Source organism: Phlebotomus papatasi, chromosome 1, assembly GCF_024763615.1.
Source record: "Phlebotomus papatasi isolate M1 chromosome 1, Ppap_2.1, whole genome shotgun sequence".
Classification (NCBI taxonomy): Eukaryota; Metazoa; Arthropoda; class Insecta; order Diptera; family Psychodidae; genus Phlebotomus; species Phlebotomus papatasi.
The window spans coordinates 51,031,421-51,050,043 of record NC_077222.1 but is presented as its reverse complement, the minus strand read 5'-3'; the positions used below and the strand labels follow the sequence as shown (position 1 = coordinate 51,050,043).

Genomic DNA, 18,623 nt, shown 5'->3' with positions numbered 1-18,623 from the left:
ACATATATATATATATATTACCGATACCGAGTTCGATCTCAACAGTGACTGACGCGCCATAGGTCTCACTTTCCAAAAGCCTAACAATCTGATCAACTGCACCACATGACCCTAATACGGGCTTTAAACCAAAGACATAGTCATATGGCTTAACTTCTCTAATTTCATTTCAGTCAAGATTTTTTGGAAAATTTTTGCTTTAGATTGGATAATAAGAGTGAATGATACAGTGGATTCTAACGAACTTGTTATTTAGAAGTTTGAGACCTTCGAGAACAGCGTTAAATCTCTAGTCTAAAGGCTACTTAAAATCAAGATTTGTCTATGGGTCGGTTATATTTCTTTCGGAACACCTCACAGTGATAAAGACACTACTCTATCCACTGATCACTGAGGTCCTTACTAGACACCCTCAGAACCCTACAAAAAACATAATAAATTTCACAATGTGCCCATACACATAATGACTTTTGTTTCATGAATATGTTACCGAAATTACACATAAGAGTGAACGGGATGACTGCATCCAATTTTTGCTCAATTTGAGTAAAATTTTTGAAATATGTTTACAAGAACATTTATAGAATGTTTTGTATGACGGGAATTACTACTTGTTATTCTTTTCAATATTAAAATTGAAAAAAAAAATAATTAAAATTAAATCGTTGTCTTTACGACCACGTTGAAAGCCAGATAACCAATCACCCTTGGTCACTTTTGCTGGGACGGAAATTTCACATCGAAAAGCGCATCAACACACAAAATTGAATGAATTCATTGTTTTGAAAATACCGAAAGTTTATTTAATAACGATGTTATTGCTATTGCTCATTAAAATTTTAATGCTATTTACGTTAATTGTCGCTAATGTCCGTTCAAAAGTGAGGTTTATATCTTTGAATTTTGAATCACTTAAGTTTTAGTACCGTCGTTGCGGGTGACTTTGCACTCTGCTGTCCGTAAGACTTTCATAAATTCTAGCACTTATTGATGGTCTTCGCCGATCCGGTCTACCATGTCAAAGTATATAGGGATATGTTATGTACCAAGTAAGGTACAATGATCCCCAAAAGGATTCTTGGAATTTCAATAATAGTCAATGAAATGCTAGTATAGGTATTTTGTCAAAAAACGGCTCCGTGAAAAAGTTATCTGAAGGTGCAATTCCAAAATCGATTTCAGAGTAGTAAATTGCCCAAATCCAATCTAAATTTATCTGGCTATAATAATCCACTTCGATTTTGTTGATTATTTTTATTAAAATCTTTTTTTTTTTTTTTCAATATTATCTTCCTAAGAACGCATGATTTATGTTATAAAATTGGATATAATGGTCTTTCTAAAGCTTTATTATAGAAGTATTTGGCAAAAAATTATCCAATTTTGTGGGAACTTAAGATAAAATGACCGAGATCTACAAGATGGTATGGTCGCCATCTTGTTTTGACGTTTCTGTCCGCCATTTTGAATAACTGTCAAAAAAAATCTCATCCGATTGAGCTGAAATTTTAGTATGTTCTAGCTGATGTCAAGGCCTTTTCAGAACATATATAAAATCCGACCTAGGTCAAGTGATTGCCTGGATATAGGGGCTCCAAGTTCTAAATTTTGATATTTTCATGAATACAGAACTACAGGGAGCTTCTTTTATCAAAACTATCACAAAAAAGACAGCGCTATCGTTAGGCGATGAGATCTAACAAACAAACAAAAAGAAAAGTAATGTTTTTGTTTATAACAGCGCATTATTTGAGAATCTTAAAAAACTGTTTTCGCAAAGATGAAAAATAAAAAAAATAATTAAATGCACTTTTCGTTTATTTTTTTTAATTATATGTTAGAGTAAACAAATATATAAAATTAATGCCTCAACCATTTTTAATGGTTACTGAGGTATTTCGTTTAGGTTTCAAATATTGAATATTAAAAAATAAAGACCGCCAAAATATGAGTATTACAAAATTTATAACTTTGAACCTCTGTATCTAGGTAAATACTTGACGTAGACTGGAAAATAGATACGTTTTGAAAAGGCCTTGACATCAGCTACAACATACTAAAATTTCAACCCAATCGGACCAGTTTTAGGGTTTGACAGTTATTCAAAATGGCGGAGAGAAACGTCAAATCAAGATGGCGACCACGTCATCTTGTAGATCTCGTGCATCTTACCCTTAGATATAAAGATCTTCATTGTTGTTTATTATCAGGAATTGTTGATTTTTTAGTACTTATTAAAAAGTGCAAAGTCACCCGCACCTTATCCCCAGTGCAAGCCTTTTTTCTTGATTTTTTTTAAACATAGTAAAATTTTATAAAATTAATGCTAGTGGCACAAAATCCATTCATTAACAACTGAATACTAATAATTTTACCCATTCACCCCCCTCCCTTCACTTTAACTATCCACTTTTAGAGGGTAAAGTTGAAAAACAGCGAAAAAACGTGCAAAGTCACCCGCAACGACGGTAGTTTAAGTATTGCCAAAAAAAGAAGAGTAAAAATAATCCGAAATAGTTTAATTGACTAAAAGAGCAATTTGAAAAAAATAATGCAATGCTCATTAATTTTGTAACGAAAAATATATAAAGAGTTTAATTCAATTGAAACAATCATAGGTGTAGAGGTAGGAATGAATATGCCAAATAAACATATTGATTGACTTATAATAAAATGTAAATAAGTAAAGCAGTTAGAATAAAGCATTGGAGTTTCTATCGACCATCGGTCTCTACAGCACCGAGAAAACTTTGGCTGGTATTTTCTACAAATCGTGCCTCAAAGATAGTAGAAAATATTGTCCTCCATAGACATTTGCCTTTAAAATTTACTAGGGGAAAGTGCCCATGCTTGATACCATTGGAAGCTTCATAATGACTAAATTTTTTCTATGTTTCTCGACAAACGTGACTTCGCAATTTATTTTAAAAACTGGCAACTTTCCCATAGTTTTTAAAATATGGTTGCGATGAGTCACATATATGTTATATTACATAGAAAATTTAGTCATTACGAAGCTTCCAATGGTATCAAGCATGGGCACTTTCCCCTATCTTGAAAATTTAAAATTTACTATCCTATATGGATAGTAAATTCTAATAGCCGAATGGTAAAATCTACTATTCTCATTTAGATTTTACCTTGACCTCTCTTATAATCTAATATTCGTATAGTAAATTTTACTATCCGGATATTAGATCTAAGAATTTAACTGGAAGACAATAAATTTTAACGGAGGATTTGGATTGAAATTGACATCCATGCATGCAAAATTTACCATCTTGCTGTTAGAATGTCATCTTGGAATACTTTATACTTTTTCATCTTGGAATACGATATGCTTTGTATACATTATAAAAATTTGTGGCGCAAGCGGAAGATGCTCGACCGTCATAACAAAGGTTCCGTGTTCAAATCTCGGCATAGTCGTTAATATTGCAAAAGATTGTCTAGCACCAAAATGGCTTGAAATACAAAAAAATATCAACCAGGAAGGGCCCCAAGCCCTCAAACAATGACCAAAAATTAATTCAATTAGAAAGAAAATCTTATATTTTTTCTTTCTAATATCCGGCAAGTAAAATCTACTATACGGCTGGTAAAATCTACCATTCTGAGATATTAGAATTTATTATCCATATCATAGTAAATTCTAAAGGTGAGCACGTATATTCTAAAATGTTTGAAACTCCGATCAAATATCGCGTTTTCTGGGCGACTTTTTTTACCATCCCCCAATTTTAATTTTGTATGGTGAATATGGTAAATTTGACTCTCCTAGTTTTCTCGGTTTTTAACAACCATATCCTTATGAAAATTTTCATGTATGCTGAAGATCGAAAAAGCCTAATTCCTCCATGAGATATTGCACCATATATTAATTGATAATTTCAATTTTGAAAATGATTGAGACTTTGACGGCAATGATTTGATGGTCAATGTAATTTTACCATTAAGTGACGGACAGTATGTCTTCTTCATAGAACTCTCAGTAATGATTCGTTTCTCTCATTAAAACTTTCAAATTCACTAATTAGGGTAGCTCTCGACATTTAAATACGTGATGCTTATTGAAGGAATATTATAGTGCTGCACTTTAATTCATTTGCCAACTGAAATGTTGAACAGCATAAATGTCTTTTGTTCAGTAAGTATGTCAACCTCAAAAATAAAAGCAAGTGAAATATTTCAACAGTCTACACTTTAAAATACATTACGACACATTCAAATAAACAAAAACCGGATAAAAATCTGCAAAGTGTTCGAGCTCGGAAATGTGAACGTTTTGAGAATTCTTATTAGCCAATTTGTAGGTCGATGGATGAAAATTGGTTTGGTTTTTGTGAATCTTCTTTAGAACAAATCCAAAATTGAATAAATAAAATCCTAACAGAATTTGAAATTATCTATATTCCCAGTTTGTTATCGAATAATTCGGTCAAAACCTTGCTAGAGAAATAGATCATCTAGACTGGTTATATTGATCTGCAGAGCTCGAATTTCTTTGATGATGGACGTTAATGGAATACAATGTTTATCTGAATCTGGACTACCCAAGGAACAAGTTTCTCAGAGACGTCTTTAAAAATGCATCACGAACTTTTTTCTTCATTCCTGAATATTTCTTAAAGTTTCATTATTTTAATGACCTCTAGATATTCACGCTAAAGGTTTTGCAAGATCATAAGTTGAAATTCTACATAAAGCGTCTTTTAATTTTTTAATTTATAAATTGAAATTTAATTTTTTTGAAAGTCTTTATGTCCCAAACAATTCTGATCTCTTAAAAAATGTAAATTTAGATTAGGAATATTTTAAAATTTGAATAAAAATTTAAAAAAAATCCTTAGACTAATTCTCGTGATATTCAGAGATAATGCATACACCTATCGGCTTTTCTTTTAAATTTTGAGCAATAACAGGATTCTTTATGAACTAAAGCTTGACATTGCTTCCGAATGCAATCCAACCTTACCCTTGTCCCTTACGTTACCTTTTTTTCTCGACATTTCCTGCAAATGTATATATAAAAAGTTGCTCATTGTGCGGTGTGAGGTCATAATTTGCAGAATAGAGTCACAGATTCACATGCAAGATTCAGATATTAACATACACAAGGGGGGACACGGAAGTGCAAGGGAACTATAATGTCGCCTTATGAGAGGAAACTATTTCATTAATTATTAAATATTTCCATGTGAAAGTTTTCCAGTTATGTAAATTATGTCAACAACTCTCTGTGGGGACAAGACTTGGGGTGATAAGGGACAATCGCATATGGGTAGTTTGGGGTAGAGTGTTTCCTAGTGGAAATGTTCTACTTTCGTGTGTGTTATAAATCGGTTTGCAAGGTTGTAATGGTATATTTTAAAATTCACAAGTTTTCTTTAATTTTGGAGAAACTGGTTTTGAGTACAGAGATAGCCAGAGAAACCATTAAAAGTTTGGGAAGTAGCAACATATTCCCATGAAGTAGTTCTAAAAGAGATTTTATGACTGCTTATGCACCTCGCAAAGAGCTTTTTGAGAAAACAAACAATATTCCATCTTGCTTACTCTCAATAGTGACGAAAGAAATGCAGAATAATAATTTTTATGTGAAAGCTGTTAATTAAGTTTTAAGCATCATTAACTCCAATCTTCAGATATAATGTAATTTTGCAAAAAAAAATATCACAGAGAAGAAAATTCATTGATCGTCTCCAATTAACTGTTTAATAATGATTTTGCAATATTTAATATTTTGACTATTTCTAAAGTGAAAAAGTTTGAGTAAATTTTTTATTGAATTTCCGATTATATGGAAGATTAAAATATTTATTGACCTTCATAACGCTTTGTGAATATTTTCGATTTGGGATTTCCAAATCTTAATGAGTAGAAGATAGAAATTAGGTCACTTTCATGGATGAGTTTCTTGATTTTTTTCCTCTGTCCACTAGTTCCAAAAGAGCTTTCTGGAATTTTATTATATCATTTATTTTCAAAATTAGTCTATTTTAGAGAGTATGACTTAATGCCTAGGGAAGTTATATCCAGGAAAATATGACTAGGAAAGTTTATGTCCATATCGTCCATATATTTAACACTTTTTTCTACAAAGCTTTAAGGCAATTTGCTTCAATGTGAATATAATTTGCTGTAAGTGTGTAGAATCCATAAAAAATATAAATTATTATAAATTGGAGTTTGCACAGAATGGAATTTTTACAACTATTCTGTTCTTAAAGTTATTAAAGATTTATTAATTTTTATTAATTAATTTTTTTTAATATTTTTTTTAGTTTATTATTTTTTTTGATTTATTATTTTTTAAAAATTATTTATTTTAAATTTAGTATTTATTTATATTATTTTATCTTTTTATTATATATATATATATATATATATATATATATATATATATATTGTAATAAAAATAATTTAATTAATTAGTAATATAAGAAAATAATTAAATATTTTAATATTTAAGAATTAAAAATTTAAGAAAATGTTATAAAAAATTATTAATTCCCAATAAGCGTCCTCTAAACTAAATAAGTACAATATTTATAATAATTTTAATAAATATTGGATACAAAATTATATATTATTTACATCTATATCATATAATTTATACTTGTTGGAAATTTCATCCATGCAAATTATATATGTTAAATAATTAATTATTTAAACAGATTATTATGTTTCGTGATATCATTATCAAAATTTTAGTGTGCAGAATAATTCATTAAAACGATTATTTGGACGTTAAATATTTATGTCACATATTTCGCATCAAGAAATGCATTTGATAAAAGATGGAAAATTATAATATTCATTATTCTCAATGGAGGAAAAACCCTGCTTGCACGACTGAGCTTTATTATTCTCTCAATTGAACGTATACGTGAGAATAAAAGATTTCAAGAGTTAACATTCAGTTGATGCTATTAGAGAAGTGGAATTGCAAATAAAATTGTTCTTTTTTTGTTTTTCCTTTGCTAAAATTGCTCATACCTATTTTCAATGTTAGTATAATTTAGGAATTTTTTTTTGTAATAAATATACAAATAGAGCACATTGAAACGTTTTCAAAATGAGATTGTCTCCATTTCGTTACAAGTTGTTTATTTTTTTTGTATGCTATTCTAAGAAATTTACTATTGTAATTTTTGTTGTGTAACTTAAAGAACTTTATTTAGAGGAATGGAAATGTGAATTGAATAAAATCTTCCAAAGATATTTACGATGCATCACAATTTACCTCAAGGAAATTTTGTTAATCAGAAGTTCCGCAAGTGCTCGACTAAACGATTTTACATATACCATGGGGAGGATTTTTGCAATTTCCGTGCAATCACATTCAACCACCTTAAATGGCATTTCCAGGAGCTCATAGAGGGGCAAAAGTAGAAGAGAGAGCTTTCAGTGAGCACAGTCAGAGATATACATCCCTCTGAGGATATTTCACGTGAATTTTCTCCGAATGACAGTGACTTGCTTTTAGTGCGGCCGAGATTCTAATCCCCATCTCTCTTCAGTATTCTATCTATTCGGGATGGTCCTGTTTTTTTTTTACTTTAGATAAAATCGATGGTCATGTGGCAGGACTTTGGAGTCAAATTCAGCAATCATGATCAGAGATCGGTGTCATCATCGTGAGAAATCGTATCGACGTGAATATAACCATGTGGCAAGTTGGAGAACGTGTTCCAAATTTTCTCTCTTGACATATCAGGGGTGTGAATATATGGCCGTGTATATGAGCTAGAGCTTTTGCACCCCAGCACGATGCTGGCATTCACTATTCGCGCTCCGGTGGCTCACCCCCGCCATCGCGTCCAGATGCCCGAACCTGATCCTCGATAGGACGTGACCAAAATCAACAAATCCATATTTCGCTATAAAATATCCGTCAACACAAAGTTAGACTCGTGAAGCATTGTATGGGGTGTATTATATAATTGCAGCATGAACCCTTATAGCATTACATTATCTCAACTGACACGTTCACATTTATTAAATAACACTAATAAGTATGTACAGCATTTATTCCGATTTTGACATTGCGTTAATAAGGGTCTGTGCACTGTAATACTTCCGCAATGGCAGACCGCAAATGTCTGTTTCATTTGCTTATATGCATAATGACAATGAGAATATCAAAAGCTTCATTTCATACATTATTGAGCTTTAAAATATCAATAGGCAAAGGCATTTGTGGAAGACTTTCACCGTATCGCAAAAAGACGCAATCATTCTGCCGAACGTAGTTGTTCGAGATAGTTTCAAAAGTAGGGGAGACTGGGGCAAAACGTCCCAAAATGGATATTTTATTTTTTTTCTAATTAGTGCAGTCTTATAGGAAATTTACTGCTCTACAACTTTTGGAAAGTCATTTTCCTCTATTGTGTAAGGAAATACATTTATCGAGCTGCTTTCTAAAAGGCAATTTTGTGACCCTTCTCAAAAATGCTGGGGCAAATAGTATCAGACATTGGTTATTATCATATTTTAATTCGCTTCATTACGGGCTTCCGTAAATTTGAAAAAATACCTAGAGTACATATTTTCATAGAAAATTTATTCATCTACACCTTTGTAAAATACCGTTTTCTCTGCGAGAAAAGTGAGAAAACGAGAAAAGCGCTTTTCAAGCTATTTTAGAACAAAAACATACAAAAGACTGCAAATCGTTTGATCAATGCAAACAAAAAGCGGCGAGACATGGAAATGACGTTTCTTCTCGCCGTGAGACATCAGAAATTGCTTCGATCTTTGTTACTTTTTGCTCCATACCTTTTGTTACTTTTTACCCCAAGTGGTCATTTTTAATTAAAGGATATCTGGAGAAAAGAATCTTTGTAAAATTCTAAAGTAGATAGTGGTTTCGTATTCAGAGTCCAAATCATTTAGGCAATATTTACCAGTGCATCAATTTTGGAAAATAAGTAGGTCTAAATTTATATCTGCTGTAAGAAAAATATTTTAAAAATAGGGCTAAAAATTTCAATATTTTTTATTTTCTGAAATCCTTGTTCGAATTCTAAGAAACTTACGACATTGAAGAAGGTCTATGGAGGCTATCTATAGAAAAAAATTAAGTCGATATCTCTTTTATCTTGGAAGATATTGAATTTTCAAATTTTCAATTTCTGACTTTTTTCCCCAGTCTCCCCTTATGAAATTTTAAATTTATTACGATTGAAAGCAAAAACGTTCCATCTAATGAGAAAAGCTCATACTCATGAGAAAGAATTCTGCGTAAATATTCGATTCATAAAGTTCTTGAGTCCATATCAGTTTAAAATCAATTTAAATTAATCCATAAGTAATTAGAAAACTATCTAAAAATTGAAAATTAATCGATCCCTGATCTACAACTTTTAGGGAACTTTAATGCACATTTTTTAGGTATATGTATAATTTGATAGATTTATTATATTTAAAATAGAAAAAGAATACGATTTGACCAGTCGTAGTTGTCTGAATGAAATGTTCACTTGTTCTACCGCCAAAATATACCCAAAAGTGAAATCGCCTAAATGAATTTTTTGAGAGGGATAGATAATCATTTGACAAAGGTCAGAGAGGAAGAAAGTAATGAAAACATTCTTAGTGGATCCGGCACTTCTTTTAGAGCAGGAAAATTTTATGAAATCGCAATTGAAATCCCTTTTTTTCTCACACGTTTCGCATAAAGTCTATCTCATTCTTTCGAATTTCAAATTCGATTGAGCTAAATTGAATTTGTTGTGATGTTTAAAAGAAGAAGAAGAGTACGAAGGAATGCGATAGACATATTCAAAATACGTGAGAAATAAAGGGATGCGAATTTTGTTTTCATGCAATTTTTCTGATCTAAAAACAATATGTCCAAAAATAAATTTATTACCCATACCTTACGGATTCAACACCAATTAGATTAGAAACGATTCAGTCGCCTTTTTAATTTCAAGGTATTAAAAAAAACTAAAATTTAGTGAAATCCGTTGGAAAATAAGGCTTCATGACTGGTCGATCTTTGATCTTTCAAAAACGAATCTGGACTACCTCCAAACCATATCCGAAAATGGACTAAATCGCCTAAACCAATTTTGAGATAAATTGAAAAGATCATGTTTTTGTAGGGGTAGAGGGGACGGGGAGTGGTTGCAGTAAGTTAGTTCGCTTGGTAATTTTAACCCTTTAAGGACGATTGGGACACCCGTGACCCAAAAATGAAATTTTTCCTACGGCCTTCTAAAGGTGTATTTTGCTCCAAAAAGTTAGAAAAAATGATTTTTTCTGACCTTCGATTTTTTACCTTCTCGTCCTTAAAGGGTTAACTAGTGGAGGAGGGGTCACAGAAGACTAGGAGTTGATATTTCTTACTGTTTGAAATCCTAGACAGTGAGAAGTCGAAAAACGTGTTAATACTTGGTTGTTTCTATTTCGAGTTTAAAATCTGTTTTCTTAATTTTTGTAATATTCGAGTGTAAACTCAAATTGTAAAATGTTACTACAGTGTGCATGTGATGAATGGAAATGTTATCCGCTTTTCACTGGAATGACTTGGAGTAGCTAAGAACCTGAAATAATTATTACGACAGTTATTCGAAAGTATTAGGAGGATTGATGTAATTTTCTTGAGGTAAAATTTACGTCAGAAAAACGTAAAAATTTGGTTTTTGTGATTACAACTGCATTTTTCTCTCGGTGGTGTGTTAGAGCCATAATTCTTTCCTGCACGCGAATTTCTTGCTGATTTAGTAATTTAATTTTAGTAATTAATTTGTATGAATATTAATGTTACTTAACGATTTTTTATTTAAAAATCTCCTTCCAAATTTGCTTGAATGTCAGAATCTTTGACTTTCTAACATAGTGTCAGAGCTATTCATCATCTTACTCTAAAGAAACTTTCCAATTTTTATCCCTGTAATTTTGCAATCAATGGGGGTGTTTACACAACTGGAGGAAGATATACCTTTGTGTATGTGATGCCAAGTACTTTATGCTCCCCAACTTATCATCACAGTGCGATGCATGGTTGAAAAGTTACTCATTTTCTCATATGACTTGACACAATTAATGCCCGTAATGCACTTCATCAAGCTCAAAGTGGCAATTTTCTTGGATAATTTAGCAGATGAATTTGAGTTTGTGGCTTGGTGAGTATGCCTTCCACAAATAATATGCCGGAAAATTTGCATTTTTATTGCAAGCAGCATTTTAAAATTGTGTCGTACTTGTTATAAGAGTCCGACATTTTTGCTACTAAAATAATATAATTTTCTCTTTAAATAACATTATGCAAATGCACAATTTGCAATTGCAAATAAAGAAATTAAATATCTATAAACAGTCCAGAAACTGTGTTGTTTTATTTTAATTGGCAATTCTAATAATTGCACATAAACCAATAAACCTGACTAGGAATAAAGTTGACCTCATTCAAGTGAAATTCTAGAATTACGAATGAGATTTTTTGAAATATTTTCGGGGTTTAGCTCTGAAAGAATCTTTACGAGGATTAAGGCAAATGGCCGTCAATTGCCTAGCAGTGATATAACTCTGGTGCTCCAGGTCAAGTTGTCGACTGACTGAAAATATTTCCTAAAGCCGGCCTCGCACATGAGGATAATGTCAGTTTCATGCCAAGATGGCTTAGTAGTGACCAACAGTGAGCCAGAAACCTTTTCAGGCCTAAAATGAGACGTTAACAATTCTGACAACATTGAATCCGACAGGCTGTCAAATGGCTTTGACAGAAAACATAAGTGCGTTTTCAAACGTTTGTACGGTTTGTCCACAAAAATAGTGAGTATGATGGACAAATTTACTTTTGTGTCTTTTTTATGTTTCAATTTCAATTTATTCATTGCTTTAACTAAATTCCAATAAGTTTCCCACTAAATAAGCCGTTCCTCGACTTAAGCTTAGCGGCGTCAATAACTAGTCAGTAACTGATGGAAATATAATATGATCATTATTTTGATTATAATTACGTTAAGCCGTCTCTCGGCTTGAGTCGTAAGTGCGTTTAGGGGATAAGTCTCAACATTATTGGGGTTACCCCTACCTCGGTTTTTTCAGACTATGACTTAACCGCTAATTCTCAGTACCTCAGTAGTAAGACTCTTAGTTTGAGTCTGAAGCGTATTATTATTAATCGTATCGAAATACTTTAAATAATGTTATATTGCTGTTGTATTCCGTGATGAAAGAATCCACGAAGTCCATGTATAGATTGCTCAGGAGCGCCTTCCCCGTAGTATGGATGCTTCTACCATGCTTCCGTAGTTTTTTGGGCAGAGGGGGTGCATTTATATTACATTTTATTAGGGTAAATTAAGCTAAATCAAAACCTGCTCCAATTGGAAATTTTTACCTGCTCCAAATGGAAACGTCATTGTTTTCATGATAAATACAGTACTAAATTATTATATTTATAATTTTCTATACCACAGTTTCATTATTTAGTTAATTATGCTGCAAATAAAGCGAAAATCCATTCATATTCACAAATTTTAATTTGTTAATTTCTTAGAAAAATTAAAAGTGTACTTTTTCACCATCGAATTTTTCATCGATCGACCATGTTTTCCAATGAAAACCACAATAAGGTGACTGTTGTTTATTCGTTTTGCTTAACATTTAATGTCACATTTCTGACTAATTTTAGTTAAATTAAGTGTAAACCTTTATTGTTAACGGTACATGAAATTTTCAAATGAAATAGTTACCTTATTTCATGAACAAAAAGGGTTTTTCTGAAGTGTCTGCAAATGCTTCAATAGGAAACTGAGGAAGTATGATTTTTTTTGGAGAGATTTGTTTTAGATAAGAAACGAGAAAAGACCAGGAATAAGAACAAACCCTGCACTCAAGAGCAACTCAACAAAGTTTTGGAAGCCTTTCGTCGCGGTTTTACTTACTCTGTTTGTCTCCATTTGGATTAATTTGTCTCCAATAGAAGCATTTTACACTCGTGTATTTTTCTTGTATTTAAGCAGTTTTCAAATTATATCTAAAGAATTTTCACTAAACAGTAACATTCTACAAGAGACAAGGAGCAAATTTATGTAATTCTTTTTAGAAAAAATATGAACTTAATGTGTTGAACCTTCTGTCAAAGTAAAAGCGTCTGGAAAAGGTTTTGAATTAGGCCATTTACCCTACAATGAAAATGTTTTTTTCCTGATATTCAGTTGCTTGCACCTAGCGGAAGTCGAACTCACAACTTTGCGAGTCGAACCAGAGATCTCGTCCGCCCAAGACCCAACGGTCTTGCCTATTGCGCCACTGAGATCCCCATTACAATCAATTCCCTGCATAGCGAGCAACAGAACTGCTAGTATAGTTTTAATTAAACCCGTGACCTTTAATACTCTTCACCTAAATTTTGTACAATATTAGTACAAAATTTTGTACAGTGGTAATCCCAGATGAGAACTCATTGGGTCAAGTGGTAGAGTACTCGCTCTGTGATTGATGTGTTTCGAGTTCAAATCTCTTTTTAGGTCACCAGGAATTTTTTGGGGCTAAAGGTGTATAAAAAGTGCACCCAGAGAGTTTTACAGTACTTGATTACGGGGCATGAGACTGACAACACAATCCTATTATAATAAAAAATAATAATGGACGACCCAAACTCTTCTTACGATAAGGCCTTGCGTCACCATTAGCATTATAACTACTAGCAATATTAAAGATAAGGAGGGTTATTTATATCAACCATCGGCGTTATCGGCGTGATCCTTTACTGGCTTTACCGCTAAAATTCAACTCTCAATAGAATTTGCATGTTTGAATAGCAAGCGTTTCTATTCCAGGTAGTGGAATTTATTATATTATTCAATAATTTCTTTAATTTTTCTTTAGTGTAATTATAAAAAAAAGTATCATTTTTTTGCAATAGAAAAACTTTCTGAAAAAGGCTATCCACGAGAATTTGTTTGTGTAGCAGACTAAAAATCGTGCTCTCAAAGCATTGTCATTAACTCAAACACGCCACATTGCTAAAAGTTTTATGGAAAGTTTCAATTTAGAAAATTCCTTGAAAACTTTTCCGCTATCGATGGTCACAATTTGGTGAGAAAATGTATTTTCAAAGCGCAACTTGGTAATCTGTGGTTATATCAGTAATATCCTATCTGAAATTATAAATCTATTAACCCACTTTGTTGCCCCTTGGCAGGGATTTTCATCGACATTCCATTGGTGGCAAAAGCCTGGATACCGCCAAAAGTTATATGTGGAAATCTCGATATACGGAGCTGTTCAACAGATATGAATATATTTATAAATTTTGGCAGGTATGTAGAAAGTCCCTATAAGAAATGGATCCAGCCACGGATGACAGACCGGATATTTCCATGAGTGCCCATGGAAATAACCACTGGAGATCCCTTAGCTTTCCACCTGGATTCTTACCCCTGGTGTTCCGCATGGAATAAGGACGGAATACCGTCAAATCAACTACCGTCAAATCAACTTTGAGTCACAAGTTTTTCTTGAATATTTTCCAAATTAGTTGAGATATTTGAATATCCAGTGGGTAATACCGCCACCGAGGCTGGTAGATACCCATGGAAACTGCGTGACGCGTCAATACAAAATTACAATATACTTCACCAGTGGAATCCAAGGGGATTAAGGGTGGAATTCACCAAGTGGACACGTGGATAATTCCACTCTGTTACCAGTGGAATTTCCATTGGATCGCGCCGATTTTTTTTATATATTCACAATTCAACAGCACATAAAATCCATTTTATTGCTGTTTATTCGCTTTCCCGAAAGTCATGCAAAATTTTTTCTTGTATATTTTGTTGAAAATACCCAAGAAAGCTATAATTAACAAGAGATTTTACCTACTTCCTCCAAAAATGCAAAGATTTTCTTAGATTTTTCTTATATATTTTGTAAAATATTCTCTTTTTTTTAATTTTATTTTATTGTTCAGAAGATTTTTACTGCGCTTCCGCAGAAAACGTGAGATTTTTGGGATTTTCTTGTATATTTTGTTAAATATATTATAGACACCCATGTTGATAAGGAGGCTCATACTGCTTCCCTTCTCTGGTAAATCTTACAACAAACACTTTTATCTTGGGTATTTCTGAAAATTTACAACACAATCCTAAGAATTTAGGGGATTTCCTTGTGAAAGTATGAAGAATAATCTGATCAGCGTTAGTATTTTGGGTACATTCAATAAAATGATCAAGGAAATCCTATACAATATCTACGATTTTCTGGAAGAAATAGGAGAGAAGCCCTGAGCAATGTGGGCTCCTTGTATAGAAATGGATTTGTATTATTTGTATAAACAAATAAAATAAATAAGCTTTTCATATTTTATAGACCATATTATACACGATAAGGCGATGAAGTCCTGTGCCAAAATAGTCGGTCAAATCAAAGACAGCAATAGGCCATGCAGAAAGCGTAAGAAGGCAACGCCAGCAATTCCATTACCAAAGAACACTTCAGCAGTACCTGGGCCATATACTCAGCGAGATTTGAAATCGTCTGAATCTACTCATACATCTATCTATCGTCTAAATCGTAAGCTGTGTAAGGTGAGTGTCTTTAATAATTTGTAGTCTACCAAATTATAAAAAAAACATACAATAGCACTATTGTAGTAAATTAAAGTAGCGTGTGCACGATGAATTTTCGATTCGTATGATATGCAGTCAAATTCAGAAGGATTCGGACTTCGTTTTTTTTCGTCGATGTCATTTCAAGATAATTTATTAATCAGGTGAAATGATAACTGTCTCATTGCGATCCATCGCTATTGTCGAATGTCCATTTATGGACAATCGAGATAATAACTTGCATTTTTGTCGCTAGTGTCGATAATTCTCGCCACTAGCTTATCGACGCCTCCGGACCTGTCGATTTGTACTTTCGAAGTGAAATTAAGTGAACATTTTGATTTTTTTTTAGTAAGTATCCTTTTTCCTATTTTACTCTACTAAATACTCTTTTACTCTTTAATATATACCTTTTTTATAGATAGATAGATAGATTTATTTTCTCTTAAAACATCTGCGGCTGCCACCGACTTCAAGACCGACCTCATCGGGCAAGACGGCAGAAAATCCCGAATCACTCGTTGTATAGGCCATATTTATTTTCATATTCATCATTAGACAACATATGAATGTGTTTTGAGAAGCTTTGCAGATGGAAAGAGGTGGGTCCCAGCATTATTCTTTTTTTATGGAGCTTGGTCTATAAAAACAAAAAGAGGAATGGTTTCATAACCTATAAAACTTAGGCTGTTCCCCATCGAACCGGCAAACATCATCAACGTACTAAAACAAGGTCCCGGAAACACAACGATCATCTTTTCAAAGGATTCCAATTCTAAGGCTGTGGGAAAGATGTTTAACCTGTCCTGCAGTCCGGAAGATTGAGAAATACTGGGTAATTTTGAAGACAAATCTCAGGAAGCAGGCCAGACAGCCGAAAATTCGGCGGATTTTGCGAGGAAGTGGAAGAAAACGATCCATTATCGTGGAAAGGGCTTTGTCGTCAACTCCTTAATGAAGGGAATATTAAAAAAAATGCGGTGAGAAGCCATTGGTCTAAAAAAGAACCAAAATTTCAGAGAAATCCCAATAAAATTATATTTCCGTAAATATTTGTATTTTTTATATGCTGTGGGTAATTTTTCAGAGCCATTATTCAATGGAATATTTGGCACTCAATGGGTCAAGTGGTAGAGCACTCGCTCTATGATGCAAGTGTCCCGGTTTCGAATCCCCTTTAGGTCACCAGGAAGTTTTCTGGCGTTAAAGGTGTTCGGATTGCATCCAGTGAGCTTCACTGCACTTGACTCCACGGGGCATGGAACTGGCAACCTCATCCCGTACAAGAAAAAATAATATAGCATGTCTAGAAATCTCCTTGCGGGAAGGCCCAGTTCCTTCATGGAATGTCGCGCCAGCATTATTTATTATTACCCGTCAAATAATATCTGCAGATATCTTTAAGATTTCTGTAGAGAAAATCTACACCTCTACAGAATATCTGCAGATAAATTCTGTAGATATTCTTACGAATTTTATTTGGGCTTGGGACAAAATTCGTCAGAATATTTCGGCAGATTTATGACGAATCTCTGATGAATTTCTGTAGATATTCTGTAGATTTTTTCTACATTCCAGACTTTCCAGACAAGATGTGTCAGAAGAGATGGAAAAATTTTTCACTGAAGTTTGCAAAATTCTATAGAGTTATTCTTAGTGATATCACGGTGTTTATATAAAATAAAGAATTCTGCGACGCCGTGTTACAAGTAGAGAAAAGTGAAGTGAAAACTTTAAACAGAGTGTCGACCAAAATTTCGTGTTTTTGTATCATTCGATTGGTGATTTTTAAGAAATTAGTATTTTTGCTCGCAGTTTTTTTACTTATCTAAAATGTGTACTCGGTAATGCTTGTTAAGCAGAGCATACAATTTTCTTTATAACTTCTACAGTTTCTTCATAAATCAACAATATTTTTGTGAAGTAATGGAGGTTATGCAGATTTTCTAGGGAGAAATTCTGCCGAGAATCCGCAGATTTTCTCTGAATGTACTAGAATATACCGTTAAAATTCAAAAAACCTCAGAGTAAAATCGGCAGGTAGAGCAATGATTTGACGGGTAGTCAATGGGGAATTTCAGCGTGCACATTTATTTACGTAAATTAGCTAGGCATACCTATCTCTAAAAATCAAGTCATGCTTATGAAAATTTGGATGAGTGGCTAGTAACGGTTACTTTTTTTCAACTTTTCTTTCTAGGTGATCAACGATTCCTGCTTCTTTTGTAATTCATTATAATGTAAATATTTTTTCAATCACGTCAATATTTTTTATATATGTATCTGAACATTAAATTAATTTGAAGTTTAATTAGATTTTTTTTTTAAATTAAATGTATTATTATTTTTTTTAATTTTATTAAAAAAGTGAAGTTAATACATGAAATAAAATGTTCTCTGCTATATATGACCAGTGTTATTACTTTAGTCTCAAGCTTGAACGATAATCTGAAGTACAAAAATTGCCTGAACGCTTACAGAAAAGTATATTCTTTAATAGAATGGAGATATTTCATTAGGCATAAAAAAAAGAAGGTCGCATAGAATTGACATGTCAATTCCAAGAGATTCTTAGTATCATCGATATGACAATACTTTCGCCGCATTCGAAGAGTATAGTGCTAAAAGAGGATCTTCTGTTGCATCGCCATCGCTCTCTTCCAGCACCAAGTCATCAAGAGGAAACATTTCTTAACATCCATGAATTGCCAACGCAATGGTCTGCCAGTGGAATGACATGGTACAGCTCTTACCATGTGGATTTCATTGGTATCCCATGCGAAAATACCGGCTGGTTTTCCGAGATCACCCATGGAGTGCCAGTGGAGTACCAGTGGAAATTACCCCGCCCAGGTAAAGCAGTTACCACTGGGTTGCCATTGGTATCCCATGGGAAAACACCGGCCGGTTTTCCGAGATCACCCATGGAGTGCCAGTGGAGTACCAGTGGAAATTACCCCGCCCAGGTAAAGCACTTACCACTGGGTTGCCATTGGTATCCCATGGGAAAACACCGGTCGGTTTTCCGAGATCACCCATGGAGTGCCAGTG

The 18,623-nt window shown here is 33.1% G+C and overlaps 1 long non-coding RNA gene across 1 annotated transcript; it reads left to right on the top strand.

The window, feature by feature from the left end:
• The first annotated feature begins 14,791 nt into the window (after nt 1-14,791).
• Nucleotides 14,792-17,883, top strand: LOC129805942 (uncharacterized). Its single transcript, XR_008752136.1, has 2 exons — nt 14,792-15,551; nt 17,773-17,883. It is a non-coding gene; the product is annotated as an uncharacterized LOC129805942 (long non-coding RNA).
• Nucleotides 17,884-18,623: the final 740 nt, after the last annotated feature.